Source organism: Ascaphus truei, chromosome 7, assembly GCF_040206685.1.
Source record: "Ascaphus truei isolate aAscTru1 chromosome 7, aAscTru1.hap1, whole genome shotgun sequence".
Classification (NCBI taxonomy): domain Eukaryota; kingdom Metazoa; phylum Chordata; class Amphibia; order Anura; family Ascaphidae; genus Ascaphus; species Ascaphus truei.
Genome location: NC_134489.1, coordinates 61,190,840 through 61,205,044, shown reverse-complemented (window position 1 = coordinate 61,205,044; position 14,205 = coordinate 61,190,840). Strand labels below are relative to the sequence as shown.

The 14,205-nt window shown below is 42.5% G+C and overlaps 1 protein-coding gene across 8 annotated transcripts in view; it reads right to left on the bottom strand.

The window, feature by feature from the left end:
- HYCC2 (hyccin PI4KA lipid kinase complex subunit 2) overlaps positions 1-14,205 on the bottom strand; it is a 57,860-nt gene that overhangs the window by 40,442 nt on the left and 3,213 nt on the right. Inside the window, exon 3 of one of the 8 annotated variants that reach the window (XM_075608665.1) lies at positions 1,920-2,041. The exons of 6 other annotated variants lie outside the window; for them this stretch is intronic. The gene's annotated coding sequence lies outside the window, so the exon portion shown is untranslated. Of the gene's footprint in view, positions 1-1,277; positions 1,436-1,919; positions 2,042-14,205 lie in introns of those variants that run through there. One more of the 8 variants, XM_075608664.1, reaches the window with a different exon arrangement.

Below are 14,205 nucleotides of genomic sequence, written 5' to 3'. Positions count from 1 at the left end.
GAACCAGCTTAGCTGGACATCCAGTTAGTAAGGGCTAAACCTGCATGAATAGTTAGTTTTCCCTAAAGAGAATAGGTGTTATTTTTATGGTTTGTTTTGTTTTGACTTAAAGGGACGGTGTGACTGTTGGTGTATGATTTAACCCTGTAAATAAACCCCCTGTAGAGAAATACAATGTTTCCGGCCTTATTCTGGGACTAAAAGATGCTGCAACGTGGTGTGGGCATCAAACATGTACACATACAATTTTATGGGGGGAAAGCACACATAAAAATGAAAGTGCTTTTAAAAATATAATCATTATCGCCCATGGACTTCATTTAAAGGGGGTTCTGCGAATCCTAGGCTACGGATAAACGACACGATTAATCTCAGATTTGCAGAGAAAGACCACCCACAAGCATATTCACAGGTTACAGTAAAATAGGCTCAGAATCAAATAGGGATCCCCTTTCGCTAAAGTAAACACAGATTCCCTCTTGTAAACATATCTGTGAATATACAAAGATTATAACAGTACATTACTTACTGTATTGAGAAGTGTGAAGAATTGTTTACCCCCTCCTAATTTTGGTTTTCTGTACTCCCCCCCCCCCCACAAAACTCAATAAATATATATACATACATAAATATATACATACATACCAGTTTCAGCATTGTATTTTCTCTATTTTTATTTTCTGATTTTAAAAAAGGAGTTAGAAAAAAAAAAAAAAAAGTATTTGAGAAAAACAAAGGAATGCAAAGCACCATTGCCAGCGTTCATAGCTCATACGTTTCTGTATTGAATAAATGCTCTTTATAGTCCTATGTAGTAACACACAATAATAAGGAAACAAACTAATTTCCCCATCTCTCATCATCCAAACCAGCAAACAAAAGCAGTGCTACTCCATGGGACACCTTCCATGCTGGAAGACACCATAAAGGGCCAGATTTACTAAGCGGAGCTACTCTATTGTAGCAAAAACTTCTGTGCTGGAAGACACCTTACGGTCACATTCAAGTGGGCTATATTTATTAAACAGTGTTACCCCAGGAGACACCCTGCAGTCCTGCTATGCTGGATGGTCTAAAGTACGAGCACTGCTTAGTATTATATGGCCCTGAATCTCTAGAGGACTATAGCACACGAGAGAGCAAAGGATATATAGACAGCAGGATGCAAATCAATACACGTCATGTTCCAGGCCAGTCACCAGTAATGAAAAGGGTTACAAACTGCCCATCCCCCTGTAAACAGAGCCTCACATATTGCAAGTTCAAGCTCTACTTACTTGCCCGACTGTCCTTTTCAAGTAGTGATGTATGTTTGTCTCTTTCGGATTCCCTGCAGCCCTCCACTACACCTGCTCGCTCTGTCCTCACTACCTACGCTCTCCTCGCTTCCGTGAGCTGCTATTTTCTGCTCTGTTGACAAACAAGCAGGAGCACAGACGCACAAGATCTGATCCGAAGTGGATTAAGGGGATTTACAGAGGCAAATCCTATTACCTGCCCCCCCGAGTGCAGACAACGCTCCATTTGTTTCAATGCGCGCTGTTTCCTCAAGCCATGGCTTTCTTAGTCAAAATACCTTGCGACTTAAAATCAGCCATACTTTGATTAAATTCGCAGGAAAGACTTAACCCCTTTAGACTCAGAAGGGCCAGGCTTTGCAACGCATTGAAGGAGTTAATATAAGAACCAGGAAGAAAAGAATTAGAGAAGGGAAGAAATATACACTGCGAGAGCTTCCAATTTTCTGCTGCAATGGGAGGAATCTACTTTCCGTTAGTACAGCTATATTTAACACGGAGGGAAATGTTCCCTCGTTCCTGGGCAATGATAAAAGTACACAGCTTTATATAGTTTTTAAAAAAACAAAAACATTTCAGCTGCTCCCATGAGGGTAAGAATTCTACAGCTATTTCCTTTACCATTGTCCATTGTAAAGGTGTACTTCATGCTTTGGCGAATGAGAGAATTCTCCCGTTCTCCCCTTTGCAATGTTACCGGGGTTCTGCTCATCACTTCCACAAAACTCTCGTTCCTACCTAGGCTAAAAATAAAAAGATTGAAAAAAAGAGGGGGGAGAGGAATAGGATACAAACTTTAAATACATCAATTGTATTAAGACGTTGCAGGATGAAACCATCCATTCAAAGATGGGGATAGGGCTGGAACAAGATGTTATGATCTGAACAGAAAAAGAAGAATATATTTTCTTTATATAATCTTGAGCCCTTGTCAATCCACTGGTGGGTGAAGGCCTCCCCAATGATCTTCCAGTGCTGTTGTTACAAACCTCTCTTCTCCACGTTGCTCCGACACGTTCTCCGATTCCGTACTCCCATTTTCATACACATACAGATCTATACTGATTCAGAAAGTTAGTTTGTTTGTCCGGCTATACAAATCCAGACGCTTAATCCTAGAGCCACCAAACTTGGCATCTAATAGGATCAAAAGGAAGAGCTTAGGGGTTTTGGTACGTTTGGCCCATAGCTTTGTATAAATATAACGATCTATGGTATGTTCTCGTACATAGGTTCAGCTGTACAAGATGTCTGCAACTCATTATCATATCACAAGTATGATGTCACGTGACAGATAGTCTACCAGGTACAACACCCCATGGCTGATTTGCTTAGAGAAATTGTGGATGGTGGATAGGAGGTGGCGGAGGAGACAGGCGTTCCAAGACAGTGAGAAAGGAGATTGTTAGAGGGAGCGTGGGGAATGAGGCAAGCCTAGAGCCGGGTCCAGACAAGTTTGGGGGTCAAGGGTATGTAGGGGTCACACAGTTAGTGTTGCCAGAACTTCAAGAATTACCTTGAACTCTCTCTACTTTGGACAGATTTTGTCTCTCTTACCCTCTCCCCTTCCCCCCCCCCCCCCCCCCCCTCCCGAGCAAGGCCGGGTAATTCCACTAGTTTATATAAATTTTTATATAGCACTGCTATGCATGCGGTGCTATTCTAGTCTTTGTTGCAGGTATGAGTCCTTGCCCTGATGAGTGTACAATCTAATTTTGGGGGATGAAATGAGTTGCCCAAGAAGAGCTGATGTTGGCATTAAACCTAGGTTCACCCACTTTATAAAAGCAGTGACATTACCACTGAGCTACTCCTTCACCCCGAACGAAAAGAAGCTCAGGGAAAATATGAGGAAGTTATTCTTCGCTGGGAGGCTGTTCCATGGATCCATCACTCTTTCACTGAAGGTAATACACTTGAGGTTTCGAAGTAGATAGAATAGTAAGCAGCCTAAGGGGGACAACTTTTTTTTTTTCATTGGCTTTCAATTTCTTTGTTAAAAGGAGCAATCAAAGTAGGACGTTTAAAAAAAAAAAAACATCCAAAAAGGTGGTGCCGGTTTCTCAGCAAAATTTAAAGTTCCTGATTTGCGTTAGCCAATAGGAAGCGGCATCAGATTACACCCCGGCTTCTTATTGGCTGGCAGAACTCAAGAGCTTTGAAAATGCGCCATTACATGAACCCAGCTACTGAGTCGGAGCAGCTACCAGCACCCCCTACGGAGGAAAGTATCTCTAGTAGCAGGAGGTCCCGTAGCTGAAATTAATGGGGTTCAGCCCTGGGGAACCCCTGCTTCTATCCTATGTAAAAACGAACACAAAAACGGCTTCTTGGATTTCCGCTTTGAGACTTCAAGGTGACCTTGACATACAGACTTGCCAGTTCATAGCTGAAACCGTTTCGAACTCCAATAAATGTCTGGTGTTTTCAAGAGATCAATCCTTACAAAATGGAAAAGTCTAGTCATGTTCCTGTTTTACGTTGGAACAAGTTCACTCAACAAGGACACTCAACATGAATTGCTGCTTTAATTACACGTTTGCCATTTTGGAAACACAAACAGTGCGTATGCTGGAGAGCTGTTATATCCGGTTGTGATGTTTCGCTTCAGTAGCAGTTAATAGTTATCGCAGCATCTGTATTTGCAAATGTGTTTATTTTCACCGAGGCAAACATGCAATATAATGGCGTACAATGTTTTTAATGAAGGCACCTAATCAACGGGGGAGCTCATCTGCCTGCAGTAGAATGATGCCAAATTAATACAGAATGCTGGAAACAGGTTGTTTCTAGTTTCCCTTTGTTCCTCTGTAGCAAATTTCTTTTGGCAGTATAATATCTTTGCTTTAAAAAGGCCTGCAACGTCCAAAATACTTTTGTTACAAGGTACCCCAGTCGCTAAGGCACAAACAGAAATGTAAATACCGTTAGAACTGCACTGAACTTTCCTCCGCAAACGCTTCCATGGACTACGCTGCCGACAATGAACAATTCTTCCTACTGCAAAACCCTAGCACCCGGGATATCCAAACTCTGACCCTGTACACCCAGCTAAACCAGCAGAGCCTGTGCACTGACTGACTTGCATTGTTTTCACGCCAATCCATTTGGCAAAGCCACGTTGAACTGGACGTCATTGTGTGAGCCACTGCGTGGTCGTATGTGAAGGTTAAGAAAACAATTAGTCTAAACCAAGTATTTACCAACCAGTTGTAAACTATGGGAGTGCAGTATTATGAAAGCAGCAGTGCATGGATTGCTCCGTTTAATCTCCTACACGTGTTTTTTTTTAAATAAATCAGTTCTGTAGTATTAGACAATACTTCATTTTTTTTCATTAATCTCTTAATAAGAGATAATATAATGAGCATCCCTTGAGTTGTATAGCAGGCGTTAGCCCACTTCCCCAACAGTGCAAGATCTTTGCAACACTTTCCTGTTTGTGATCATTTGTTGCCAATATTCCCAGCAGTTTGAGCTGCAAAGTGTAATAATAGATAATGTTACCCTTAGTAATTTAAACATTGTAGCTGCTGAGTTACACTGACTGAAGGATTGATAGAAATGGAAATGCAGCTATTTTGTAAAGCAGGGTCTTTGCTGATCGATCACAGGAGAACGAATCGATCGGCACTTAGGTCATTCAAAGGCTGCATATATATATTTTTTAAAGTATATATTTTAAGTGCCGCTTGGATTACCTCTTGAAAACTTTATTTAGATCCAAATATAAATACACCATCAAAATGAAAAAGCTGTCATGATACATAAAATATGACTACCCAATCTCAGCACACCAACGTTCATCTCTCTAAAGTAGTGTTTTTCAACCAGAGTGCAGGGTAACCCTGATGTCCCCCGACTCTCCTATGGGAGCCGCCACCCCCTGGGGAAAAACTGAGCGGGCACCTCCCGTGCCGCTTGGAAGAGAGAGAGAAGACTTCATCTCCAGACAGCTCAGGGTGCGCCCGCTAAGCAGCTATGTTTGAGGTGTGTGGGAAAATGGTTAGAAAGAGGGAAAGAGGGCTGAGTGTGATGGCTGAGTTTCTGAGGGGTGGGTGTGTGATGGCTTTGTGCAGGGAATAGAGGGATGTTAGAGCTTTGGTGGTGGGGGGGGGGGTGAATGGTAATAAAGACAGAGTGTGCCGTGTGAGGAGGGGATAACTGTGAAGTACATGAAATAAAAGGCAGAGTATGGTGTGGGTGGGTGAATTTGGAGTGTGTAGAAAGGGTAGAGGTGTCGTGGGTGTAAGCGAGGACAGGCGATGAGTGAGGTCTGAAGAGCAGGGGTATCCCTTCTCAAAAAAGGGTCAATAACCACTGCTCTATATATACAAAAAACCAGAGCACTAAAACAAGATCCCTCCAGTACTGCAGCTGCCAATGACTAACTCCCTTTAATCAAATATAAAATATCCCTCCTATGGTCAACATGAGTTAGAAGGCAGCAGGGACAGGCAGAGCACAAACTAAACATTACAATGCACGCAGGACTCTGCGAAAAGAAAGGGATGCATGTTTTCTGGTTTGCTCTTTGTTTTAGGTGCAAGGGCGATTCTAACTTTTAAGACGAGCTGCTGACGAACACGCAGGCTTATTAAATAGGTTAACATTACTACGCAAGTATCAATGACATTAACACATTACACGGTTTGCCTACATTTACTTACCACTATATCTGAATCAGATACTACAAATATACTATTGTTTTTGCTGGTACCCACTTAACTATGCCAACCGAAGACATGGAGGCTGGTAGTTCTGCCATAAACCATTTTTTTGGTGGGGGGGGGGGGGGGGGGTGTAGTAACAATCTTGTAATGAACAGAGACGTTACACCTACAAAATTTCTCAACAATCTCTTTCCCAACAAGGGAGACTTCCAATAACAGGAAGGTGGCTGTGTCTTTCCCACAGAGATAAAGTGTACAATTAAACACAGACTGTTATAATTTAGAGGGGTACGTCTAATATTTTTATTTATAATTACAAGCTATTTGAGTAAATGCTAAACTACACTAAGGCCTGGGAGAGAGGAGCAAACAGCACTGAGCCGCGCTCCTGCTCTGCCTCGCCTGCTCCAAAATGGGGCTTTTCCCTGTCCTTGCAGGCGAGGCAGTGAGCGCGCTCTGGGGGTGGGGCTAGTCCCTCCGCTCCCGTGACCGCTCCTCCGCTTCCCGGAGCGGCAAATTTCAAAACTGCCTGTCTCGGGAAAGTTTCTCAGTCTCCGCACGCATCAGCGCGCATGCGGAGGGAGAAACTATAGCCGCGCTGATGACAGATTCAGGGGTTTTGTGCATCTGCTCAGCACAGCTCAGCCCGCCTCAGCGAGCTTAAAACCACTATGTCCCAGGCCTAACAGGAGGGTTTCCCTTTTGCCTACATAAAACTGCAACGTGGTTTAAACATAAGTTTCTGACCAAGTGTAGCTTCCCCCCCCCCCCTCCCCTTGCAGAAAATATTTTGTCATTACTGAAATATGCTTATTGGTACATCTCTGAAAGATGGAATAGCTGCAAATTCACGATGCTATGTGGTGCTACAGACTAGTTTCACATAAACACCGTCAAACTAAGGACCTTTGGGAGTAGCATTAAAAAAAATCAAATCTAATTTTAAGCCGTTTAAAACAGTTACTGTGAGAAACACAAGATGGAGTATCTTGTAATAAAGCCGAGACAGTTTCTCTCTCATTCTGCTTAAGAGAAAATAGAAAAGAGACACCAAGTATTCAAATTGCAAAAAGTGTTTAAATTACCCATAAATCACACGGTTACCCAACCTTAAGAGGAGGAGACAAACTTCGGGTAACCGTGTGTTTTATGAATAAATATCTGTTTTGCTCATTTTTTCCTGTTAGATTCCCCCCCTTTTTTTATCTAGCACGGACACCCTCTATAGGGCGCTCACCGCAGAGCGTGCAGCCATTTTCTAAATGAACACACACACACACACACACACACACACAGAGAGAGACATACATACACACGCACTCACTCACTCACTGTAATCTCAAGTAGATCTATAGCTACAGTATATAACACAAGTGATCACTGACTGTGTATGCAGCGCTGTACATAGATTTTTGTAGGCACAATGAGTTTACAGTCTAGGTTGCAGTGCCTAAGGCCTTGCCCCCGCTGCATGCTGCAGCGTCCGCTGTGGCGGACGCTGCGCTCACCAGAGCCCTCCCCGCAACGGCGCCGGGCCCGCTGCGAGGGGGGGCCGCAGCGCTCGCGCGAGAGCTACTCCTGCTCTCAATAGAATTGAGAGCAGGAACTCGCGTCGAGCGGCTAGGCACGCCCCCCGGCGGTTCAGCCAATGAGGGCGAACCTGCCGGGTGACGTCATGGCCGCGCCCCGTCACTCCTCCGGCACGCCCCCCCCGGTCTCTGCTCCTGCAGTGAGCTGCAGACCGGGGAATCGCCGGAACGCGCAGCCGAAAGCGCGGGCGCGCATTAGAGCGTTGTGACCGGGGCCTTAGCCTAAGACACAGAGAAATTAAGTGACTTGCCCATATTCACAAGGAGAGCTTGCAGTGGCATTTGCATTGAGTGACCCAGCCAAAAAAGCGGTGACTTTTCCACTAACTTCCTCCTTCGGCTTTAATAAAACTGGGCTCTTTACTACCACAAAGCTGTAATTTATCATGCAGATGAAAGACAATTTCTGGATTAAGAGGAACCTCCTGATAAGTGAGACAGGTAGGACGGGCTTGTAGCATATCTGCAAAGCTGTCACTGTCACATTCTTTGCCATGCTGCCAATATACTTAGTTTGTGATTAGGAGGTTATTATCTCTTTGTTAATGTTTGAGGAATTAACAGGACATAACCAAGATGGGCCGGCTGCATTGTCAGCGTACTTTATATCGAAAGCAGAGGCTGATACAAAGAAACAGGATGTGTTAACCCTGTTCTGCTTTGAAGAATTATGTGGCCAGCGCAAGAGCGAGGCTGCATCACATACCGCTTTGCAGCGATTCATTATCAAGGCTTTTGTGTTGGAAATCTTAAGGAATTGTGCACATTTGTGCTTCTTCACAGCAAATAAAAATACCAATTGTGGTGCATTTTTGCATGTCTCGGACAGGTCTGCAACCCTGTCTTTCCCCATTATCGCTTAGCAAACAGTGCTTCCACTGCAGCCAGGGATTCTGGGTAATCACGTGCAAATGAGCACAGAGAGTCACTCTTTACTTCATCCATTTTAACATGGAACCTTATAAGTTTATGCCTGCTTCCTCACAGAACTGTTTCATAACAATTTCAGCAAAGACGTGTCTGCAGCAATCTTGCTGATCAGAGCCTAAAAGCACATACTAACCCCACACAAACTTTTAAGCCCTATTTGAATCTTTTCACTGCCAGAGGGAGACTTTGCTGATCCCTCTGACAGCAAAAAGGTTAAGAAAAAGTGCAACCCCGCGCCCGCAATTCTCGATTATGGACACCAGCTATGGCTAAAGAAATCTTGTTGCTCGACAGACCTATTAACCCTCTGAGCGGCCCAGGACATAGCTACATCCGCATGGGGTCTGGCACCTTGGGTGCCCTATGATGCAGTAGCCATGTCCAAAAATCCTGCTCATTTTGCTAAAGCAGATCGAGTCCTGCACTCGACGCGAAGTGAACTGATGACTCCTCCCCTTCCATCATCAGTGACGGCAGTCACATGGCCTTCTTGACCCCATGGCACTCAAACGGTTAATGCAAAAAAAAATGTATGCAATACAAATGAGGAAATTAATGCATGATGTGGATAAACTACAAAAACTATCACCTGGTGGTTCCCAATCTATGGTAATTATTTAACGAAGTGTGTTAACCTTCAGAAAGCCTTTCAATTCAAACCATTTTAAAACATCAATACCCATTTGACTGTGAAGTCTTTTACTAGCTGCAAGCCACATTGTAAAGGGTGAAAAATGCTATTTATTGCAGGGCTCTTCAACTGGCGCCCGTGAAGGGTCTTGATGTGGGTCTTAGACTCTCTGCTTATCTCATACTAGTTGCTTAGGCAGCCAAGTGCAGTTTTTCACGCTGAAACTCGCTTGTAAGTTAAGGTAAAGGTAAATATATATGGTACAAATGTTATATATGCATGCAAAATGTTGAAATACAGTGATTTCCAAGTCTTTAAAATGGACCTAAAACAACATTGCAACAAGCTTGTGCCTCTTATCCTTAATGTTTCCTAATCTGGCCCCTTTGGTGAACTAGTTAAAGAGCCCTGATATACTATAAATCCAAAAGTAGAAGCACCAAGACATGCAACATCCCGGCTACAATTTTCTCTCGTTCCAGATACGTCTGGAAATCTCTCTGAAAAAAGCAATAGCAAATATCATGCAAAGTACAATGTATACTATTGTTCTTATGGTTAGATGGGGACTTCTACAAAAGCAGTTTTTGGGAAAACATTACTGTGGCCTTTTGTAACCCCATCGCTCACACAGGGGCCTGCAAAATTTCTGTTACATTTCAAAATTGCAAAGGAATTAAAAATCCAAGCAAATTTTTTTTTATAGCAACAAGATACACCAAGCTCTCTTTAGTATAGTGAGATATGCATAGTTAATGAAGCATCAGATACAATTCAAGAGCTGTAACCATTACCAGCTTCACATTGCAGAGCCAGTAACCACCCTCACTCACACTGATGAAACCCAAGTTGGAAATAGCGGTCTGTGAGTAGGTTTACTGGCTATGCACTTCTGTAACCCAGGCTCTGCTGAAAAGCTGTGCATTATAGCAGGCATACGCTTATAGGGTCCCGTGTTAAAACAGACTAGAAGCAAAAGGTGACACTGTGTGCTCATTTGCATGCCATTACCGAGAACCCCTAGCTGCAGTGGAAGCACTGTATGCGAAGAGATGATGGCGAAAGACAGATTTCCAGACCTGTCTGAGATATCTTCTATTCCCTTGAATAGGAAATAACAGTGCATTGCCCAACTTCCTGCCATATTGACTTGGGGAGAAAGGCGTCGGCGCCTAAAAATATTTCACCGAGTTTCTTTACCTCCTATTCAGGAGAAGTCCGAAACGCCCTGCAAACCAAACTGCTGCAAGTTATCAGAAAGCGGATTTAAAAAATAATAATGCCAAGATGAAAATAATGCTAAATATGGCCCTTTATTCCTGTATCTTTTGTATTCTAACAATCTTATTTGATTAAACCCTTCCTGACCTCGGCATACAATGCGCTTCATCTCCTTCCTGAAAAGACATCTGTCAGCCCAAGATGGAAAAGGGGGAGAGAAATAACCCAACTGCTGAGTTCACTAGGTCATTCTTTAATCTTAGACACATACCTACAGCCACCCACCATCCATCCCCACGTATTAGACTGTAAGCTCTTGCACCTTTGTCACCGATTGGTGTGGTGAAACATTCCAACTAGTGGTTTCTTGAACTAATAAAAATGTATGTCACTTCTAAAATGGGAATTTTAAAAATGAACACAGTATAAATGTCATTTGTATATATGCCCACATTTGCCGCTATATAAACTCATGTTATTGTTCATGTTTAAATATACATATACACACACACACACTTAATTAGATGAACTAGTTGAAGGTATCTTTGTTAGCATGTCAGACGTTAAAAGTGCAAAATAAAACTTCACTAACGCCACATTTAAAAGTAGTTACTCTCCTGTTACTGCTCTGTAGGGAACAAAATGAATACACAAGACATCATTGCTATCTGCGAAGAACAAAGAATGGAAGACAGATCTGGTTTCATGAAGTTACTTTGAAAGTCTTTGAGCTGTAATGAAATGATAAAGTAAAAGCAGAAATGGATATGTAGCGGGTCTTTTCTATGTTTAGATTGGCTGGAGTGCATATTATATAGCACTGCCATGGTACCAAAACTAAAGGAAACCTCCCCAACTGATGCTTTATTTATGGGGGCTGTGCTGCTCAAAGAGTTCTTTCACTTGTTCTGGTCACTTCATGTAAAGAGTAAACTGAGTGACATGGTTCAATGCCAAGAACAGCAAACTGGTCCATTGGTAGAAACAGACTTGCTCTTGTAGTGTAAGCAAAGGAATGGTGTTTTCATATGTACCTCTCGCCTCTACAAACATTAATGACGTGGCCAGGGTGTGACACTTCAGGAAGAGTATCACCCTCTCATCTGAGAATTTCTGAAGTAAAACTTCCCTCTAACACCTGAATTATTACTGTAAATCGGGTTGCCATCCAGTAATAAAACCCCAATTCATAACTCCCAGTTCAGATACCGTAATAGCAGAAAGATTATTTTCATATACTGTAGGAGAAGATTTAGAGGAAATGTAATAAAGCAATTCTGCATTTAAAAGCGTTGTGAATGCATAAACAGCCACCCAGACAAAAGGTGGCAGAAGAAACTATTAAGAGCCAAATTTACTAAACGTTGCTAAGTCGCAAAGCATCATACTGCCCATGCACAACATAGCACCGCTTTGCCCTAAATGACCAACAAAATTATCAGAAAGATGAATGGTATTAGGGAATTCAAATGGTTACTTAAGAGGAATATCTGGGTCAGAATTAAAAAATGGGAGAATACAATTTCAGACTAAATGGGCCAAGCGGTTCTAATCTTACCAAAAAGATAGCAATAGTGGTGAAATGCTAGATGCACTGTTCCTATTGAAGACAGCTGACCCCTCTGTATTCACTCAACAGATGGTGAGACACAACATGGCCATGCTGTTCCTTTCCAAATCTGGCATGTCGAGAGGCCTCGTATTTACAGCTGTCAACCATCCCAACTCCCAAAGCAAGTTACAGCTCTGTCTTGACAAGTGTACACCAATACATGCATGGGTGTAAAGCGTCAGAGTGCCGAAGGCAACATAAAGCTTCACAACTCAAAGCAGACCCCTGATGTGGCTGTTCTTAAATTAGGACTACACTCTACGTTCTAATACTAGTGTAACAATAACACACAGCCTGGAGAGGAATGGGCCGTCAAAAAGCCCATACGTACCAACATGAAACCAAATATTTTGTTTCACCCGTCATGCAGCGGAACAATCTACAGTCACCTTGGCAGACTGAGTCACCCCAGGATTCTTCTGTCCAAATGTCAGAAGATATAAATTGAGCATGGAAGCCTCATTGTTTCCCAATGGTTACACAAAAGAAGATCGTGCATGAAAAGGCATCTCATGCTACTCGCCATCCCTTTTTCATGTGTAAATCAAATAGCAGGAATTGTACTAAAAGTTGTTTTTTTTTTCCTACAGAGAAATGATGGTGTATGCAGTGTGTAAAATGCTTGGCGGCATCTGTAATATATGCAACTCTGAGCCCATGAACGTCACTGGGACCATGACTGGCATGTATGTATGCAATGCAGGAGATAAGACATGGGTTTAGCTTGCAGTAGACACAGTATGCGTAGTAAAGAAAACACTACAATGGAGACACTGGGATATGAAGCTGAATCGTTAACCCTTTAATGCCTTTCAGAACCCTTTGTCAGCAAAAAGGATTAAGGCTAAATAACAAATATGGAATAACATCAGCTAGACACAGATGGAGCAGCCTTTATCTCTGTCACAGAACAGAGAACACTAAAGACTCATGTACCCGCAGTAATAACCAACGGAAATTCACATGACAGACTGCACATGGGTCTCATTACATATATATATATATATATTAAAAAAAAAGATAAGTGTATATAAAGAGGATTGTGCTCACAGCAGCAGCAGCAAATAAATATATATAATTGAAGCAGGGGTTCTCCAGAGTTGAGCTGTGTTAATTTCAGCTCCAGGGAACCCCTGCTTCCCAAGATACTGATGGTAGCAGGTCTGGCTGGGCTGTATGGGGCTATCGAAATGGCATCTTAAATATCCCGCGGGCCAATAGGAAGCTGTGACGTCACCCCTTGTGGTTTCCTATTGGCCCACGTGACCAGGGCCTTTAAACCTGTGGAGCTGCTACCGACAATACCTATGGAAGTAAGTATATCAGAAAAGCAGGAGGTACCCGAAGCTGAAATTAACAGGGTTGCTCCTTTAACCAAACTAGAAGTGAATAGAACAGCCAGGTTCCACTGTACAGAACAGCAAACTCATTTTCAATAAGCAAGTGTATACATTTCCTCCACGCATAAACGTCGGCTTTAATATAAGTGCTCATTTTGTCTATAAAAAGGTAAAAGCCTGCTGGGGTTTAAGCCTGTGACCTTCATGTCACGGATACCTTACAACACAGGAGCACTGAAAAGCTGAAGCCACCTCAGCAACATGAATTAACCTGATATTTCCTGCAATAATTGTTGAACACATCGCCATAAAATAACAAATAAAAACAGATTTGTCGTAAAAAATATACAAGACGTTATTTTACGACGCACTAAAAAGAAATACAAGAAAATAGTGCATCATCTAAAACAAACCTCACCTATCCAGCCTAGGAATTCCTTCTGCCAGGTACCAGAAAGCCCTGGTTTGAAACACTGAATGATGACTTTGAAAATGATCTGGATCAATAGTGGTTTCAAGGCAGTGCTTGCAAACTGCAGAAATGTGGCTGGAATCCAGATAGCATCATGCTATTTTTTGTGACCTATTGGCTTCATTACACAACATGATTGTATTGCCACACTTCTCGGAGATATGTGCGTGTACCTTCCGCTCCTTCACTTAGAGCGAACGAAACTCGAAACTTCTTGACAAGATTGCAAGGTGGCGAGTGTGGATAAAATTGCAATGAGGCATTACAGAAGTCGATGTGGTTAGGAATACACAACAGTGTATATTAAGAATCGAGGAATTCAATCGGAAAAGCTAATAAAGAGTCTGCTGTTTTATTCCAATGAAAAAGGTGTCACTTGCATCTGCTGCTGATTTGCAATTTGTTATAAGGGACCATGTTTACAACAAAAGCTATATTA